This window comes from Mytilus californianus, unplaced genomic scaffold, assembly GCF_021869535.1.
Source record: "Mytilus californianus isolate M0D057914Y unplaced genomic scaffold, xbMytCali1.0.p SCAF_13, whole genome shotgun sequence".
Taxonomy (NCBI): Eukaryota; Metazoa; Mollusca; class Bivalvia; order Mytilida; family Mytilidae; genus Mytilus; species Mytilus californianus.
In genome coordinates, this window is record NW_026262615.1 from 46,565,231 (window position 1) to 46,586,024 (window position 20,794).

General features: G+C 35.6%; 1 protein-coding gene across 3 annotated transcripts in view; it reads right to left on the reverse strand.

The window, feature by feature from the left end:
- The window catches only part of LOC127723767 (uncharacterized), a 285,079-nt gene extending 264,829 nt beyond the window's left edge, over positions 1-20,250 (reverse strand). For 2 of the 3 annotated variants that reach the window (XM_052230515.1, XM_052230517.1), the window contains exon 1: positions 20,116-20,244. The gene's annotated coding sequence lies outside the window, so the exon portion shown is untranslated. Of the gene's footprint in view, positions 1-13,797; positions 15,231-15,889; positions 16,213-20,115 lie in introns of those variants that run through there. The other variant, XR_007992242.1, reaches the window with a different exon arrangement.
- Between the last annotated feature and the right edge of the window lie 544 nt (positions 20,251-20,794).

The following is a 20,794-nucleotide window of genomic DNA, read 5'->3' on the forward strand; positions in this document are numbered from 1 at the left end:
TAAGAATTCCTGTAATATTTTAGAACCTATCGAAGTAAAGCAATTTTGACCAATTATGAATTATTGAGGTCCTGAAATATTTTACTAGTATATCGTTTTGAAATCAAATTATGGAGGTCGTGAACTATTTCATGTCATCTTGAAAACACATTATGGCGGTCCTGAAATATTTCAACTCATCTTGAAATAAATGTGTCGTTTCGTCTTGTATACGTTTGTTTGGCATTAAGTCTATGTCAGTACATCGCTGAAAATGGATGAATAATTTAATTGAATGATTGGGATTCCTTTCATACCAAGGCTTAGATAAATGTGATAACTGTTACAATCAATATATTTTGTTAGGTAGGGTGTATGATGTACATACGCTGTAGAAACACAGACATATGCTTGAAAAATGTTAAACAGATACATTGAACTTGTCAATTCAAGGGAATAGGGAGTAAGTTTTAACTTCAAACATTGTAATCAAGTTCAGCGTACGGTGAAAAAGTTTTCTTGAAATTATATAAATCAAAGATATCAAAGTATTGTTCCATTTTTTCTCCCTGTAATCTGTAATTGATTTTTTTCCAACCCGATCAATCTCCATTACCATGTATGACGAAAATGGTACTTAACAGTCAAACAAATGATCATGGCGCCTGAAAACCGACGAATGTTTTCATTTACGGTATCTTTTATTTAATCATCTTGCAAACGGGAACGATGTATCATGGTAACACAATCCCTAGAGTATTGTATAAACTGTAAAATGTAATTCGATAGAAGTAATATCAGCAAAGCCTTGTCTAAGTTTTTGTTAATTTTCACCTTTTTGGCGGGCATTTTGAAATGATCCGTCATTTAAAAAAAAATGAAAAGTTGGAATATATTTTATATGTTTTAAAAGATTTTTTGTAATATGATTTGCTTTATATTATATATGGTTGTGAAATTTGAACTGATTGGCAGAAAATTTTTTTAAACGGCCGGCATATTGGATTTTTCAGAGTGGGTCCATAGCTTAAACTTACTACCAAATATATATATGCTGACTGACTTTAAAAACGCAACACATGTTTTGTTTATTTTTTTCATCAAATCATGACTTATATTCATTTCATTGCTTATAATGCTTCCCGTACTCCTTTTTGAATAGAAAAATCAATACCTGAATTTCATCAGACAATCAAACATGGTGGAATTTTGACGTCGCACGAATTTCTTAACGCGAAATTAGAAGTGCATACATGATTTTTTTGAGATTTTTTTCTTCGATAATATTAACTTGAATCCGTTGATTTTTCCTTTTTGTAACGACTGAGAAATGAAAATTGAGATTAAATCATTCGAAATTTACAGACAGAATTTAGTGCACGTTCTTTTGAAAGCAATTTCGCGCCATGAAATTACTTGTAGGTCCCTAAAACTTCAGAGCAGGTAGTCATAACTCATTAGTGACCACCTATGGACCCGGTAAACCTGTAGTTTAACGTCACGTCATTTTAATCAAATTAGGCAACGTCAATTGCAGCACAGTACAACGGCTACAACGTCATTTTGTTACCATGTCGTTGGATGTTATGGCAGGAAAATTTACATCAGCAATGTTTCTCGTATGCTGAAATACCACGTTATCCACTGTAGAATTGTTGTCAATGGTTTAAGTGTTAACCTCATTACTGCAAAAAAAAAACTGAAGTGGGTGAAAATGGGCAAAATCAGGAAGGGGACGACTTGACTAAAAACATTCCCAACAGTAGTGGTTAACCTTTCTGACAATCATTTGGGAATTTTTTACATCTGTTTATTTGACGATTGACATGACCAATAGTTAAGAGAAAACCAGGATTTTATTGCATACCACAAGATTTAAACGTTAAGCGTGACGTAATTAATTCATCTTTCGAATTTCAATCTTACCTTAGACGATGAAAAAATGAATCAACTTAATATTCAATTTAGTATTCCATGCATCATGTGTATTTTAAAGTGAAAAACTAAAAAAAAAAATCGAGTGTTGCGTTTCTAAAGTCGGTAAGTATATCTACAATTGTGCAAAGATTTATGCTTTTATCATCAAACCCACAATTCTTCTAACAATATGCACGAACAAGCTGGACCAATTATCTTGTCTTTAGCTATACCAACACATAACAAAGATAAACACAAACGATATGTTTTCTTGTTTATCGTACCAATGAATTATCGTATTGTGTTAAAATAAATAGGAAACTAACATCCTTTCAAATTGCGAGGCTCTATAAGACTTGTTCACTTCAACAATAACATTTTATTAGACGTCTAGAAGTTTTGATTTCCTTGTCTCTACTGAGGGACATTTGTGTTGATCACATTGCAAAGCTTCGTAATAACATTGAAAGACTGTATCCGTGTCACCTGATATTTGGTAACAATCACCAAGTATGGTAAATGAATCACTTTAATAAATTGCCTATTTTTCACAGTAAAAAAAATTAAGTAGTACCTGTTGTCGTTTCAAAATATCACACAAATGATGATAACAAAAAAATCTAAGACAGTGAGTCATAACAATTGGTGGTACAAAACAAAATGTATACATTGCATAGTATTTCCAACCTTTAACTGTAGTTCTGCTGGTATAAGTGGTGATCGTTCCATGTACGTACATGTAACACAGCTTACCGTTGCTATTTGCATCTTGGCATCGAAAGCACTAGAGTAATGTGCATGCTGTCTGTTTTTACGTATATCTTCTTTGTCCAATGGAAAGCCTATATATACCATATCAGGTGTACATTTTGATAATACATAATCCGCTAGTCTCAGTGCAACCTGGTACTGTCCAGTCACATAATAATACGATGCGTATAGCAACTAACCCGACATCGCATCTATCTTAATACCGTCTTGTAAATGTCTTTGATAACATGTGTGCATGTTGTACGTTGCACTTTTTGTGGTTGGTGTTGGAAGAAGTTGAGCTGCATATTGACTTGTTTTTGCATAATGGTATTTACATTTATCAATAATAAATGTTGAGGATTCAGACTTTAATAGAGATTCAGTAATTGGAAGTACCTTGTAACAACCTGAAATGGGAAATCTAACTTAATGAATGAAGTATCACTATTTGTACATGATAATTTAGTATTAACCTTTTTAAGTGGAGCTAAATTGTATATCAATTCATTAATTCCACTTCATAATATGCTTTTGAGTACATGTAGTAGTATTTCATTGTTAACCGTGGTGAACATATTGTGCGCAGGTATACAATAGTTCGGAATTAACAGTTATTTACCCATGCAAATAATTTATGTATGCAATGAGAAAAACAAATATACAATTTTGGGTATTGAAATGTTTCAATATCAACTTCATCCGAGACCCAGATTAAAGCCGTTTTAAGAATGTAAGAACGCAATAAATCTTTTACTTCGTCGATTGTGTTAATGATGTGCTTTAATATTAGTTTAAGAAGACCGTAACAGAAGAATTGAGTGAACTTAAACGAATGAACAAGTTGTTTTTTCTGCCACAGAGAACGATAATTTACATAATAAGTGAGTATCTGAGATACCTTTGGGTCCAATGGGTACTAACAAACATCCGTTATTTATAATTATCTCAATAACATTATTAGGTGGCCATTGTTTTCTTTGACATAATGACCATGGGATTGCTTGAAAAGGGAAACATTCACTTTGAAAGCAATAAGCAATGTCCATAATCTGATCTTTATCTGACAGACAAGGGCCGTGTGAATATAATTGTACCATTGACTGTTGAAATGTCTTTTTAATCTCATTGACGAAAGCATTTACTGATACATATACACCCTCTCTAGTACTTTCAAGAAATTCATATCCTATATTATAATCATCATGTTCCTCTGCTATCAATCTGAGTCTAGTAAAACCAGGATGATCAATATCTCTTTCCATAACCAGTGTAGTACATTGTAATGGATGTTTGATATCCCGCGCATTCCGTAGCACATTGACAATTTATATGACGATCATTTTATCTGCATCACTGCCTGGTAAATCTAGTCCCTCTGCTAAACTTCCACTTGAAATTTGAATTGCAAAAGGGAAACATGTTTTATCGTATTGTAATAACTGGAACAAATAACATTTAATAATTTTCACAACCTGGAATTTACCATGCCAACAGAAGAAAGAAATCAACTACAGATGGATATAAACTTTATTTGGTGATAACCTGCAACAGAAAATATTATTGACTTTATGAACATTAATTTGAACTGCACATATTGTAATTTTTGTATCTTTTAACTTTTTCCATTTTTTTGGCAAGTGCCCCCTTCCACTTGTTTACCAAACTCGTTTAACTTGATAACATATTTTTTAAAGATCGTAAGGTGTCTGGCACAAATATTCATATACCTGAAATTATATTTCAACCCATTATAAGTCCTGAAAGTGTCTAAGTAAGGAAATATTTAAGATTTTACTATCGGTCAAAACCATGTTTCTCGTTTCTCTGTGAAGAGCCATTTTACTGATCATGTGACCGCAGTAGGAAATATTTTTGTCGTTGTATCGTTATACCTTAAATATCAAAAGTAGTCTTTAAGAGTAAGAAATAAGGCATTGTATTAATAATTTTATTAAAGCTTCAATGTTTATACCTGTAAAAGAATAGTTTATAGGAATTATATTGTTAACCAGTTTACCGCTGGAATTTAATATAAGTACTCCCGGCGTCTGCTAGTACTACGCACTGCTAGAACTTGGAAACAAGTCTAGTTACAAATATTTAAGCTTCTAACTATAAAGTTTAATAAAGGAAAGGTTAAAACTAAGTCCCATCCCTTTGATAATTAATGGACAGGCATTTTAATGTCCATTTTGTATATTATTTCTTAATGTGCAGGTTTTCCTGTAAAGCCCCTATTTTGTCGGACATTTTCCTGTCAGTCCTGACTGGGTTCTCATTGGCCCTCAGGGATCCCTGGCCAGATCCCTTATTTTCGATTGGCTTTCAGGGATCTCAAAAGAGTATAAATAGGGCTCTGCTCAGTGAAATGGCGGATAACTTGTTAGCTCAAGCCTAACTAGTAAGCTTAACCATCTTCTTGAAAGTTTATCATTACCAGACCAATTCCAAACAGAAAAGCCAAGCAGGTTAATATACTTTAATTCATTATGATAAGATGAAGTATTTTTAAGGGAAAGTAATGTAGCGGCAGTTATCCCCAACCACACTGAGTGACCTAAATGTCCCGAAAATGATTACTAACTAAGGCGTCTGCATTTGTGTATATATATATATATGTAAATAAATATAATATACGTTAGAACTTTATTTTACAACCCGAATATGGAGTATAATGAGTGTATTGCCTGGCATCCATTCGTCTTCGGAGGTAGGAAATCAAAGATGCAGTATATTCCGGACGAGAGCATAATGGGCCCTAAAAATTGTCAACAGACCCTTCCACAATTACTCGGCCTGTGGCGGCGGTTTGTTACACTGGTGTCAGAAGTGGGATGTCAATTTTTCCAGACATCCCGTGATCGTACCCATAGCCAATTCGGGATTATTTTAGCTTCGACGTGTGGTGGAATATGTAAATAACGTTTCCAGTTATTTTTATCGTAATTTGCGTTGTTCCGTTACCGTTGTATTTATAAATTAAAGTTAAGGCGGACGTTTCAACGACCGTATTTTAACCCTGTATGTAATCAGTTTTATAAAACAAACACAAAGTAATGTTTGTTATCTTTTTGATAAAGCAGCAGCAGAAATGTCAGACTTTGAATGTGATGATAATGAGACGCCCCAATTATTAAAACCTCGAGAGGAATCTCCCGACCGAGAAATCATGTTCAGACGGAACCTAGGGCCGAGTGGCAGCGGTACCGCCAGGGACGACGACGAAGCAGGTCAAGGTGACGTACCGATAAGAGACGAATACCGAGGCGTTGGCGAGAATTTTTACCGTAAAGAATACCCACTTGTACCAAACCAGAGAGATTTCCCAGACAGAAACCCAAATATCCGTGGCAACAATCCAGATTTTGACAACCAGATTCCGGTAGAATTTCCAAGAGGAAATATAAGTGGAACTACCATTAAACCAGAGCCCTACAATGGAAAGGACAGTTGGGGAGAATATATTTCACACTTTGAAAACTGTGCAGACCTTGGAAGATGGAAAGAATCTGAAAAAGTTCTTTTGCTTGTTGCTAGCCTACGGGGACCAGCTAGGACATTCTATATAAGCCTTACTAGTACTGAGAAAAAATCCTATTGTTTATTAGTTAGAACCCTTGAGCAGAGATTTGGAAATGCCAGACATCAGAATAGATGGCTTTCAAGATTTGAAACTAGAACCAGACAACCTCAAGAGCCCATTTCAAATTTTGGAGATGACTTACGCCAAATGGCCCAAAAAGCATACAGTAACCTAGATACAAGGGCTCAAGAAGTCCTTGCCCTTAACCAATTGTTTAAAAATATTTCCCTGGAGATGAAATGTCGTTGTATAGATCAAGATTGTCGTTCAGTTACTGCAGCAGTAGACCTAATAGAGAGATATGAGACTCTCTTGGGGGATCCTAATGGTAGAAAAAGGGGAAATATAAGACAAGTTTCAGACACTAAGACTTACCTAAACACCCAAGATACTGACATACCAGTCCAAAGCAAAGAAAAAGAATCAATCCTACAGCAACTTATTAACAGAATAGATAGACTAGAACATGGTTCAAACAGTAGCCAGACCCCTCAAAGAGGCCCAAGAACTTGTTTTACCTGAAACTCTCCTGACCACTTTTATAGGAATTGACCCTTATACAAGAGACAAGCTGGACCAAATCAAGCCTCCCCACCAAACTCAAACTGGGCGAAAAACAGTCCTAGTTATCAAGGACAAAGAAGTGGAAATAACCAACAGAACCAGGGAAACGGTTACCCGTCAGCACACCAGACCGGGGCCAGACGGAGTTAGAAGGGTCTGACATGGATAGAGAGAGTAATGCTGAATTTAATGACAGAGTAATACAAGTAGGAAAACATTTAGACCAATGGGACAATGGATTGTAAACAAATGGTACAATTTCTGGATATAAGCTAGATTTTCTGATAGATACTGGTTCTACAGTATCTCTTATATCAAACCAAGTTCATAAAGATATTTCCCAGTCCAGTCAAGATGTAAATCAGGAATACCTATCAAATGGTATCAAAACCAATAGTTTTAATTTCCCCAATATTGAAAGTCCACAGGATGTCTACAGTCTTCAAAACGTAAATGGGACCAATTTAACTACATATGGAATGGTAAATCTGGAGTTTTCCTTAAGAGATGCCATCTTTCGTCACCAATTTATTGTATGTGATATCACACCTGATGCCATTTTAGGACAAGACTTCCTACTTAAACATGTGAAAAAGATTGACTACAGATCTCATATACTCCAAACAGAAAATTCAGATATTAAATGTTGGGTAGGGGGAGAATTTAGAATGACCTGTCGTGTCTCAGCCAGAGATACTGTTGTTGTACCATCAAAATCTAGTATAACCTTACCTGTTAATGTACCTAACAAGGAGCACGTTACTAGCATAGCTATAATAGAACCCTGTAATCTTTTATACGAAGAGAAAAATATCTCTATAGTTAGTGGTATAATAAATTCTAACGATGAATACCCGTTCGTCCAAGTGGTTAATTACAGTGATTCAGATGTTAAGCTTTATCCTAACACCATGCTTGGTACTTGTGAATCTGTAGTAGCTTTACCTGATTTTAGACAAGACAGATGTGCAGGCGTTAACATAATTCCAAGCAGGCAATTAGAAAATGATGAAAATGGGGTACCAGAGCACCTCCAAGACCTTTTGACAAGAAGTGGCACACATTTGACACCCATAGAAAAGACGACTCTTGCAGAACTCCTGAATAAATTCCAAGATGTATTCTCAAGGTCCCCAGAAGACATTGGAAGAACTGATAAAATTAAACACAGCATTGATACTGGAGATGCTCGTCCTGTTAGAGTACCACCCAGGAGACTACCAATTGGTAAGAGAGAAATAGAAAGGACAGAAGTTTCAAAAATGTTAGAACGTGGTATTATTAAGCCCTCAAACAGCCCCTGGAGTGCACCTCTTGTCTTAATAACAAAGCCGGATCTAACTACAAGAGTATGTGTGGACTTCAGATCCCTCAATCACTTATCCAGAGTCGATTCTTACCCGGTAGGACGAGTAGATGACTGTTTGGAGGCTTTATCCAACTCTAAACTGTATAATTCAATGGACTTAAATTCAGGATTTTGGCAAGTGGAGCTTTTGGAATCCGACAGAGAGAAAACAGCTTTTTCCACCAGTCAGGGCCTGTACCAATTCACTGTAATGCCATTTGGGTTGTGTAACAGCCCAAGTACCTTTCAGCGTTTAATGGAAGATGTCCTCAGGGGTCTCCAATGGAGAGAATGTTTAGTTTAAATGGACGACATCATAGTACCTGGATCAACGTTTGAAGAATGTGTCAAGCGACTTGACCATGTTTTTGAACGCCTTTTAGAGGCCAATCTAAAACTCAAGCCCTCAAAATGTAGTTTTTTCCAAAAGAAAGCAAAATTCCTAGGTCACATTGTATCAGAAGAAGGTATAAGCACTGATCCAGGAAAGGTAGAATCTGTTAAAAACTGGCCAGTTCCCAAAACTGTCAAGCAAGTTTGCAGTTTCCTAGGCCTAGCATCATATTATAGACGATTTGTGGAAGGATTTGCCAAAATAGCCCGCCCATTAAACAAATTATGTGAGAAAGGGGTAAAATTGACCTGGACGGACGAGTGTAATGACTCGTTTCAGACCCTGAAAGTGGCACTTACAACGTCACCCATTCTTGCTTATCCTGTACCAGGCCAAACTTTTATTTTAGATACTGATGCCAGTCAACAAGCTGTTGGTGCTGTACTTTCACAAGAACATGAAGGAAAGGAGCATGTGATAGCTTACATGAGTAAAGCTTTATCAAGACCTGAACAATCTTACTGTGTAACTAGAAAAGAACTCCTTGCAGTCATTTTAGCTTTAAAACATTTTCATTCATATCTATACGGTCAAAATGTACTTTTAAGAACAGACAATGCCGCAGTTAGTTGGATGAAAAATTTAAAGAAACCCACAGGACAGACTGCAAGATGGCTCCAGGAGCTAGGTACCTATGATCTGAATGTTATTCACCGCCCTGGCCTGAAACATACCAATGCAGATGCCCTATCCAGAGTGCCTTGTACATCCTGTCTAAACCAACAGACCCAGAATAATGTGCAAAATATTGAAGAAGACAGCAAAGAGACAGCAATCCCCCAATGCACCCAACTTAATCAAATCAGAGCTGTAACAAGATCCAGACAGGTTAATTCAAGTGCAGGATTAATGAAAATTAAAGACCTGGTGATAGATGGTTGGGACCAAACCACACTGAGAAAATCACAATTAGATGACCATGAGATATCTGAAATTTTGATGAGAATAGAAGACAAAAAGCGCCCAGAGTGGAATGAAATCTCCAATCAATCCGCAGTTATTAAAAAACCTTATGGAGACAATGGGGTCGACTGGAAATACATCAAGGTCTTCTTTACAGGAAATGGATCGAAAACGAGACAGAAGAATTTCTGCAACTAATCGTACCAACACCAAAAAGACAGGAAGTTATCAGATATTTTCATGATATCCCAACAGGAGGTCACTTAGGCATAGATAAAACCTTAGATAGAATTCAGAAAATTTTTTATTGGCCCTCGATGAAACACACCATTGTCGAATACATAAAACGATGTGACAACTGTGCAGCCCAAAAGCAACTACAAGCAAGAAAGGCCCCTATGGGAAAATTACTCACTGGTGAACCCATGGAGCGAGTTGCCATGGATATACTTGGTCCTCTCCCAATGTCTAATAACAACAATAGATTTGTACTAGTTCTATCAGATCTATTCACTAAGTGGACAGAAGCATGTCCTCTCCCAGACCAAGAAGCAAAAACAGTGGCCCAGGCCCTAACCAATGAATTTATAAGCAGATTTGGAACACCTCTCCAACTATACTCAGACCAAGGTCGGAATTTTGAGTCAAAACTTTTAAAAGAAGTATGCAGCCTGTTACAAATAGAAAAAACAAGAGCGACCAGTATGAGGCCACAAGCAAATGGCTCTGTGGAAAGATTTAATCGCACATTAGTATCCATGGTTAAAATGTATTGCCAAGAACATCAAGACTGTTGGGATGTGTTTATACCCCAGTTGCTGATGGCGTACCGGTCATCAAAACATGCAAGTACAGGTGTAACACCAAATAAAATGATGTTAGGAAGGGAGATAACTCTTCCAGTCCAAGCCTTTATCCCAGAACCAGAAATAGAAAATGAAAACAAAGTTAAACCCCATGAATATGTAGAATTACTCCAAAGTTCCCTTATCAAAGCCCATGACCATGCAAGAAAACACCTTAAAGGAAGTCAGGAATATCAGAAAAAATATTATGACCAAAGTGCCAAGAAGAGAGAATTAATTGTAGGACAACCTGTATGGCTACACGACCCAACCAGGAAACCTGGCGTTTGTTCAAAGTTATTGCCTAAATGGAAAGGATCCTTCATAGTTTTGAAGAAAATTGATGATCTGATATATATGGTGAAAAAGTCACCACGGCAACCAGCAAAAGTTTACCACATAGACCGGCTAATACCGTACAAGGGCAGAAACCCACCAACCTGGTACAAGGTTAAAGTAGAAAAAAAAATGATGAGAAATGAAACTTGTAGTAATTGGCAGATTTGACACATATGTATATACTGTTTATTGTTAATTTTGTATTATGACGAGAGACAGGAAGAGTTACTGATGACGATGCGCACTTGCCAGTAAATGTTTTTATTATAGATCCTGTGACGTCTAGACTCATTGGATACATGTGGATAATCTTTTATTTTTAGAGTGGAATTATGGGATTGGCCATCCTAGGAATTCCGCTAAATATCTTATGTTATATTTAATACTCCTGAAGGTAGGAGAGAAATGAAGAAGAGAAGTCTTGTCCAGTCAGCAGAGAGACTGCTGATGATGCATATAATCAGTTTACCAATGCCATATATAAAGATAGCCCTATTGTTATCCTTGTACCAGTGTTGAAATGTGACAAAAGAAATAAAGTTATATCACTTGTTTACCTGAATTAGTTTTGTGTGTATAAAAGGCCTGTCCTGTCCAAGCCTCCTTTTTAGCCAGGTACTCAGTGTGGATATACTGCCAGTATCCTTTACCTTAGCAATACCTTTGTGTACAAATATTTAGATGTATAATATATACCTGTATCATTTACCAGTTCCCAATGAGAAGTAGCTGAAGTGCTATATTATACATATTACTAGTAAACAGAAAAAAAAAAAAAACAAACAAAACGAAAACCCTGATGTTAAACCATCCTATTACCAGGATTCCAGTCGTTCCAGCCATTTATTTTCCATGATTTATATTTGTAATGAATATAAGAAAAAAAAATGGTGTACAGTTAAGGGGAGATAATTGAAAAAAAAATGTAATTGCTACCGCATAGAAACCACTAAGTATACCAGCCACAGAAGTTGCTAAGAGAGACCAGTACCAAAATAACAAACCATGATTGCCTACCTAAAGAAAAATAACCATACCTAGCCATAAGAGAGACTGTATAAGAAGATATTTATGTATATATATATAACCAATTGAAAACTTTAACTTCATAAGTTGACACAAGAACCAAGAAATAGATATCTTACTGTTCCATGCTAAAATAAAATACCATGTAAACACCCTAACTTACCATCCGGTTCTAATCTATATCTTTCAGAATGAGACCTCTGAACCTAGACGAATGTTGGATTTGTCAGCAACAATTTCCTGACCTGAAGACTTTAAAAAGACATTTAGCCAGTAAGGGAACACATGGAGGCCGCCTATCTGTTGTTTGTCTGTGGTGCTTCTCATATGAGAAGAGATTCTCACGGATCAGTGACCTGAAGTGCCACATGGATGAGAAACACCCAGATATAGGACCAAAGTTAGAGAAAAACTTCATGTCCGAGGCCAATGGATACTGGTTCAGTGTATTCCCAGAGGACTACAGGAGATTGGTCACTAAGGTAACACCAAAAGGAAGTTCTACTGCAGTCCAGGCACGGAGCAACGTCACCAGTTGGTTGGGGAAATGCAAATCCATTCGTAGATTGAGACAGAGCTGGGTAGAGGATTGGAAGATGACGCATCCATGGAAGAGTATGACCCACTGTTGCCATCAGTCCTCACACTCCACAGCGTTCAGATGAACGCAGATGGACCCCTGATTGCCCTCTTCATGGTAAGATCCAAAGAGATGATCTGGTACCGGATAGAGATCGACCCAGTAATAAGAATGGTGGAGAAGTATTACGCTGCATTAAAGAGGAAAGCCAATACCATCAGGCCAACCGACATCTCCACCATGTCCCAAAGCGGATCACCAGTTTATGGAGAAGAATTTTATATCAAGCAACAGATGTGTGCTGACACACTAAACCTATCTCCTGCCTTGATAACCAGGATCGAAAGACGACCAGACATCTTCTCCTCCACACCAAAATCATCAGTCACCAAGACCAAACCCACCATGGCTCCAAACAACTCTCCACTTCCTATAGTCTCTATCTTTAACATCCTCATCATCAGAGCCAACATCATCTGCATCCAAGCCTCCGTCATCTGCATCTAAGTCAACCTCTTCTACCACCAAACCATCAGCTTTGATAACCAAACCATCATCTTTGATAACCAAACCATCATCTTTGACAACCAAACCATCAGCTTCAACAACCAAACCATCAGCTTTGATAACCAAACCATCATCTTTGACAACCAAACCATCATCTTTGACAACCAAGCCCACATCTTCCGCATCCAAGCCATCATATTCATCATCCAGGTCAGAATCTTCAACCAACAAGCCTTCAACAACTAATGTTCATCACAAAGATACACCAAGACTTCCAGTGGTCCTGCCACCTTCAACAATTTTGACAGCCGCAGAGGAAACCCCTACCCAGATGAAGGCCAGGGAGATCCTAACCCTGGGTTCCATGCCAGCCATACCACCTGCCAGAAGGGATTGGAAATCAACATCCATTAAAATACCAACTGGGACAACATACTTGGAGTGGCCACCCAGGGATTGGGAAACCCTAACACCAGACCGTAAGCTGTTGGCCTGGGAATTTGCAGCTTCCCAGTTGGAGTATCACTCCACTGGGAAATTTCCAAAACTAGACAGAACGGATTTGTTAGATAAATACAATTTCATGGCCCTTCCTGGCACAAAAGAACAGAAAATAAAAGACAAAGAAAATCTAGTAAGGAAATGTCGGTATTACAATTATGAAATCCTCAGAACAATCGTCAATAAAGACAAACCTGAATTCCAAGGCATAGTAGACCAGCTGTACACCACAAGGGACTTAAGAAACACGTCAACTGACAAAATTATTGATATTTGCAACCGTAGCAAAATTTCGTTACGCCTATTGTAAAAATAACGTACTACCTTTACCATAGCAGATAGAAATTAAATTATCATGTCAATGGAGAAAACCTTAAATCACAGTGGAAGTCATATATATTTTTTGTTTCTAAATAATGTGTCAAACACTAACTGTATATTTGAAATTCAGGAGAATTTCCGTTTCTAAGGAGGGGATAGTGTAATAACTGGAACAAATAACATTTGATAATTTTCACAACCTGGAATTTACCATGCCAACAGAAGAAAGAAATCAACTACAGATGGATATAAACTTTATTTGGTGATAACCTGCAACAGAAAATATTATTGACTTTATGAACATTAATTTGAACTGCACATATTGTAATTTTTGTATCTTTTAACTTTTTCCATTTTTTTGGCAAGTGCCCCCTTCCACTTGTTTACCAAACTCGTTTAACTTGATAACATATTTTTTAAAGATCGTAAGGTGTCTGGCACAAATATTCATATACCTGAAATTATATTTCAACCCATTATAAGTCCTGAAAGTGTCTAAGTAAGGAAATATTTAAGATTTTACTATCGGTCAAAACCATGTTTCTCGTTTCTCTGTGAAGAGCCATTTTACTGATCATGTGACCGCAGTAGGAAATATTTTTGTCGTTGTATCGTTATACCTTAAATATCAAAAGTAGTCTTAAAGAGTAAGAAATAAGGCATTGTATTAATAATTTTATTAAAGCTTCAATGTTTATACCTGTAAAAGAATAGTTTATAGGAATTATATTGTTAACCAGTTTACCGCTGGAATTTAATATAAGTACTCCCGGCGTCTGCTAGTACTACGCACTGCTAGAACTTGGAAACAAGTCTAGTTACAAATATTTAAGCTTCTAACTATAAAGTTTAATAGAGGAAAAGTTAAAACTAAGTCCCATCCCTTTGATAATTAATGGACAGGCATTTTAATGTCCATTTTGTATATTATTTCTTAATGTGCAGGTTTTCCTGTAAAGCCCCTATTTTGTCGGACATTTTCCTGTCAGTCCTGACTGGGTTCTCATTGGCCCTCAGGGATCCCTGGCCAGATCCCTTATTTTCGATTGGCTTTCAGGGATCTCAAAAGAGTATAAATAGGGCTCTGCTCAGTGAAATGGCGGATAACTTGTTAGCTCAAGCCTAACTAGTAAGCTTAACCATCTTCTTGAAAGTTTATCATTACCAGACCAATTCCAAACAGAAAAGCCAAGCAGGTTAATATACTTTATTTCATTATGATAAGATGAAGTATTTTTAAGGGAAAGTAATGTAGCGGCAGTTATCCCCAACCACACTGAGTGACCTAAATGTCCCGAAAATTATTACTAACTAAGGCGTCTGCATTTGTGTATATATATATATATATATGTAAATAAATATAATATACGTTAGAACTTTATTTTACAACCCGAATATGGAGTATAATGAGTGTATTGCCTGGCATCCATTCGTCTTCGGAGGTAGGAAATCAAAGATGCAGTATATTCCGGAAGAGAGCATAATGGGCCCTAAAAATTGTCAACAGACCCTTCCACAATTACTCGGCCTGTGGCGGCCGTTTGTTACAGTATCATCAATAATAAATAATCTTTGTCTAGTACAGATATCTAGTTCAGTACCAACTGTATTTACTAGGTGTTCGTATAAGTATTTTTCCTTCAAGTGACTACCAGGCCAAAGTAAGTGATCTATAAAAAAAAGCATTGTTCTTAAAACCAGACAATGACATTCATACATGGAAAGGTTATCCAACTGAGATGTATAGCTAGCAATTGATCGGATTAGATTGCAATTAGTGAGTTTTAATTATGCATGTATTCATGTAGCGCTGATAATTGACGCCATGTATCGGATATAACACTACAAACCACGGAAAATACCAACCGTGTTGGCTATTTCGTCCTTGTGGTATCTTAGGTAAAGTATTCAACACATCAATTTGAACATAATAAGGAAAAAATAATCGTCTGGTCATTTTCAGTAAATTCACTGTTATCTAAATATTTAGATTATTAAAAACAGAATAGATGTCTTCACCAATCATATATACAGTTAGCCATATTTGATATACATTGTCTGAACTATCTGGTTGCAATGCTTTTCAATAAATTTGGTTATCGCATTATTCTTGTTAAAACTTTTTGCTATTATGAGACGAATATACGTGATTTACGATCATTTCATATGAACACAGTATTTTTCGTTCGTTTCATGTGATCATATAATGCTTAAAAAACAAAATTTTCTGTTTCGAGTGTATGGTTTACCAATCCTAGAACTACTATTTAAGCACACCATTTTTTCTAGGAAAACAATAAATACATCGTAGAGAAAACGAAATGATTACCTTTATTGCTGTCGGTACAAATCTGTAAGTATTCTAAATATTCGTTTGAAGATTTGTCAGGATATCTAAGGTTTAGTATCCACTGTTCTTGTTTTTTCTTCCTATCTAAACAATCTTTATACATTTCTTCAAACTGTCTAATTGTCAGTCCAAAAACGTTATTTGATATTGTGATTCCTCCGTCGGAAGCTTGGAAAATTAATGGTGTGTAACGGCGCTTTCCACGATAAGGAAAACGTTTAACGCCGTATTTTTCCCAGTAAGTTACTTTTCGTATTCCATACATATTCTGATGGTTTCTACAGTTTGTGTCCATTGTGATTCTAGAAATAAAAATAACTAAATATATTGTATAATAAATAAAATAAATAAATTAAGCAGTCTATTCGGAGTATCGATATTAAATGTCTCTGACTAAAGTTGGCGTAATTGTTTGAGCTCAGGTAAATAACTGACTTTTATGATATTGAGAATTATTACTATAGCAATTACATAAGACTGCTTGACAAACTGGACAACTGGGATTTATTAGTAACAAATTTTCTACTAATACTACATCAGATAATGTATCAACCACACCAAGAAACCACCTTTACTATCTGAACACAATTATAGTAAAAAAAAATGCTTGCATCTAACATGTGCCATCGGTTTTCATTTCAATTGGAAATCATGGTATTTCATTGCAACACATGTAATATTTTATTTTAAACATTTAAACATTGCTTTTGGTGTTGGTTACAGATACGGAGAATCAGTTTATCAACTCACTACTGACCACACAGCCCTTTATTTTATTAAACGTGTCAACTAATGCTAATCGATTACTTCTTACATTTTGTATTGCCCGATTAGTTACTCTATGAACATTTGAAACATGATCCGATTACCCTTCCGGATAACCTGACATCTCTCACGGTTTATGGTATCGGTTTGTGTTGCTCAGTGTTTAGTTTTGTATGTTGTGTTTAGTGTACTGTTGTCTGTCTCTTTGACGCTTATTAGCATAGTAGCATCATACCAACTTCATCTGCAAATGAGATATACATTTCCCAACTCTTTCGGTATTCAAGATCTTGTAGCTGCTACTCACTTTGTAAAACGTTAGAAGTGTCTGAGGAAAAATTTTATGAACCAGGGTTATGTCAAAGAACGTCTCGTTTCGTCTTTTTTTCTTAAAAAGTACATAGGAAGATACCAAGACCTTGTTGATAAATATTCCGTATCAACTTCACAAATAATACATGATGGTCTTGATGTTTATATTCTATGTACTGACGTTGTCTATCATCTTGATTACGTGTTAATTAAGTGTTTATTTTATTTGTTTTTGTAATTTATTAACGTTCACTGTTTGGTCCTTTTTTGGTAACATCCTTTAGATGTGGCTCGGTACTTGTACATCCCGCCATTGTGTTGTTGTGCTGTTGTCAATTTTTGTATTCTTGTGTTTCAATGTTGCGTATGTGCTTTGTCTATATGCCATTTTTTTTTTCTTTGTCGACATATTTGTTTGTTTTTATAGTGATTGGGCTTATAACATAATGGTGACTGATGTACCCCTAATTTTGACATATATGCCTATTATGTCTGTTTGTTTCGTTCACACATTGTTGTCAATAAAATGGAATTGTATGCGACTGTCATACAAATGTGAGGTTTAACTAGCTTTAAAACTATATTTGACCACGGCTCCGTGTTGAAGGCCATACTCTGACTCATAATTGTTTATGGATATTTGTCTCATTAGCTCTCATACCACATCTTCATATGGTATTTTCTACATACGAAAATGCCTATACCAAGTCATGAATATGACAATTGTTTTCCATTCGTTTAATGTGTTTGCGCTTTTGACTTGCCAATTGCTAAGGGACTTTCCGTGTTTAATTTTCCTTGGAGTTTAGAATTTTTGTTGTTTTACTTTTTGCCCGATTAGTTAGTCTATGAACATTTGAAACATGATCCGATTAACCTTCCGGATAACCTGACATCACTCACGGTTTATGGTGGGTTTGTGTTGCTCAGTGTTTAGTTTTCTATGTTGTGTTCAGTGTACCGTTGTCTGTCTCTTTGATGATTTTTCCTTTTTTGCCATTGCATTGCCAGTTTGTTTTCGACTTATGAGTTTGAATATCTCTTTGATATCGGTTGGCCAGTCTTCGATAAGTTATTCTTTTTCTTACATTGACATTTGTTTTGTTTTTTAATGGAAATAATGTATAAAACATAAGGAACTATAACTGTATACATTCGTAATTTGTTTTGATGCAACGTCATCGACAATGTCTTGACAACACCTATTGTTGCATGACGTCAAAGAAGGGAAATAATCGACTTTATTTCACATGTGAAATAATTGGTGTTCTGTTTCACTGGGAGATCACGGTATGTGATAGCAACAAAAGTGATAATGTGTTTTAACATTTTGCTAGCATTGCTTAAGTGTGGGACAACAATTGTTTGGCGATTTTCAAATTTCACAACAACATGTAAGAAGACACAATTAAAAAACAAGAACACAAGAAAACCGATGAACTCGATTGGAAAGATACTGGGTTCGTCTACAGACTACGCGTCTCATACTGTACACTCACTATCCTCCATTTCCAATAAAGTTTCTTAAAGAATGTTACAATCAGCAATATTTAGCAGTTAGTTATTCTGTAAATATTTCAAATATCTGGGTAACGTCAATTGAGACTTCCAAACATTGTCCACATAGATTGTTTTACAATTTGATAACCAACATATATGTAAAGTTATTCGAACACACTTACACTGTTGTTATGACTCATTGAAAAGGAATTTCACTTGACCCATATATTTCATTTTTTAGTACTGCGAATTTTTAATGTTATCAAATCAACCTGCATACTAAAATATAAAAAGTTAACAAATATTCCGAAAGTCCAATTTATAATAAAAGTAAAAACATGTGAATAAGATGCATAAAATCCTAAATTATGCACCTTTATTGAACTTTTAAATCCCATAGAAACAGATGTAAACATTCAAATATACCAATTTGGCTTTTTTACCTTCGCTAACAAAAAGTTCCATTTATTTTGTTTAATTACAACTGGGTATCCGCCTGCGTATATGAACGCGGTTCTGCGTTATAATGTCCTCTGTTTGAATTACTCATAAGTAAAGTATTTTAATTTTTTAATTGATGGTCAACAGTAATTTTCTAATGTTAGTTACTAATATACAATCCATTTATTAAATCTTTTCACTCTTGAAGCGTTTTGTCGTTTTACTCATTGCTTATTATAGTGTTTAAGTTTTAGTTACTCTTGTGTATTTGCCTTCCCCTGTTTATGTCAGAGCAGTACAATGCGGTTTCTGTTACTGTTAAGTAACCAAACGCATAGGTTTTCAGGTTGCCATTAGATTTTTAGGTATTGATACGAGTTTGAATGCTATTAACTAACTACACATTTTAACTCTATTTGATTCAACATGTCAAGTTAAGTTAATCTATAACGTTCTACTTTTGTCCTTCCTGGACGAAGTCGCAAAGGCAAGGCATGTGCGTGCGGTCAATGTGTTATGTTTGTGACTCGGTCAGGATATGGTAACCACTGATGGTATATTCATGATATTTGATACGCTAATGAAAAAGCATTTCGTGGAGAAAATGTTCCAGATAGCTAGCATATAGTGCTCCAAATTTTGCACCTTTAAAGGTGCTCTCGGAAGTCAACATTAGGACGGATTCGTCGTTACGATAACTGGGACCTATCCGAGGTCATCTTTGACGCAGTTATCTAGTTACAATGAACCAACTTTGCCTTTAAACTTTTACGCGAATATAACAGACAGGCACATGTAAAACCCAATAGCTAGAATTAAAATGAAAATAAAATGATAGATTGAACACATTTTTTATAATGTAAGTCTATTATCATCCGACTTATGTACAAAGGAAAAAATATTATGTATAGAATGAAAATCACACAATGTGCATGTCATGCATCCGACGCGCATTTCTGGATTTATTTTCACCAGGAACATTTGAAAGGCAGTGATACATAAATACCTGAAAACTGTAGGAGCTTTATTATCTATATGACCAACGGGGAATAGCAAGCTTGGCAAAGTATCTCAGGTCAGATTTTCCTAGGCAGTTGAACTTTTATTTCTTTCTAATTTCCCAACGATAGTATGCTCGATTAGTTGTCCTAGATATCAACATGTAATTATGTTAAAAAGAAACTCACCATTGCAACGGCACACCAATTATTCAATGTTTTAAAACGTAATTAATGTTGAACGCCTACATTGACTCATTCCAATATTTCCACTTCCGGTTTTACAGATTCACTTTGTCATATTGTGTAGTATTAAAGATAAATTGAAAGTTAAATAACTAGCTCGCATACATGTAATTTGGATCTATATTTAGAACCTGATACACAAGCAATGTGTCATATAACTCACACACTCTACCAAACATGATTTATTTCATCGTATATGTGTATAAATGTTGTAGTTCTTTTCAAATTTTGTACATGGATATCACTTTTGTATTTAAAATTGTCATAAGGTAAAGTGAAATTTTGTCCTTATAATGTTAGTTTGTTAAAATATAAAAATGTCACGCTTACAAGTAATTGACGGTGTTTTCATGTAGAACTAGATTTTTAATTCGTAAGGACTACCCGTCAGTAATATGTCAGTATACATTTATGGACATTAATTTTACTATATACATTCTTGACAATTTTGCAGTAAAAATAAAACTTAAGATTTTTTCTATGTTTAACAATACTATTCCCCATGCGCAATCAAATGATACAATACATCGTTTAATTAAACAAAATGTTTCTATGAACACGTTACATTATATGTAGCTATCTTCAATTAACGTCAACATATACATTAGCAATTTTTTCTCTA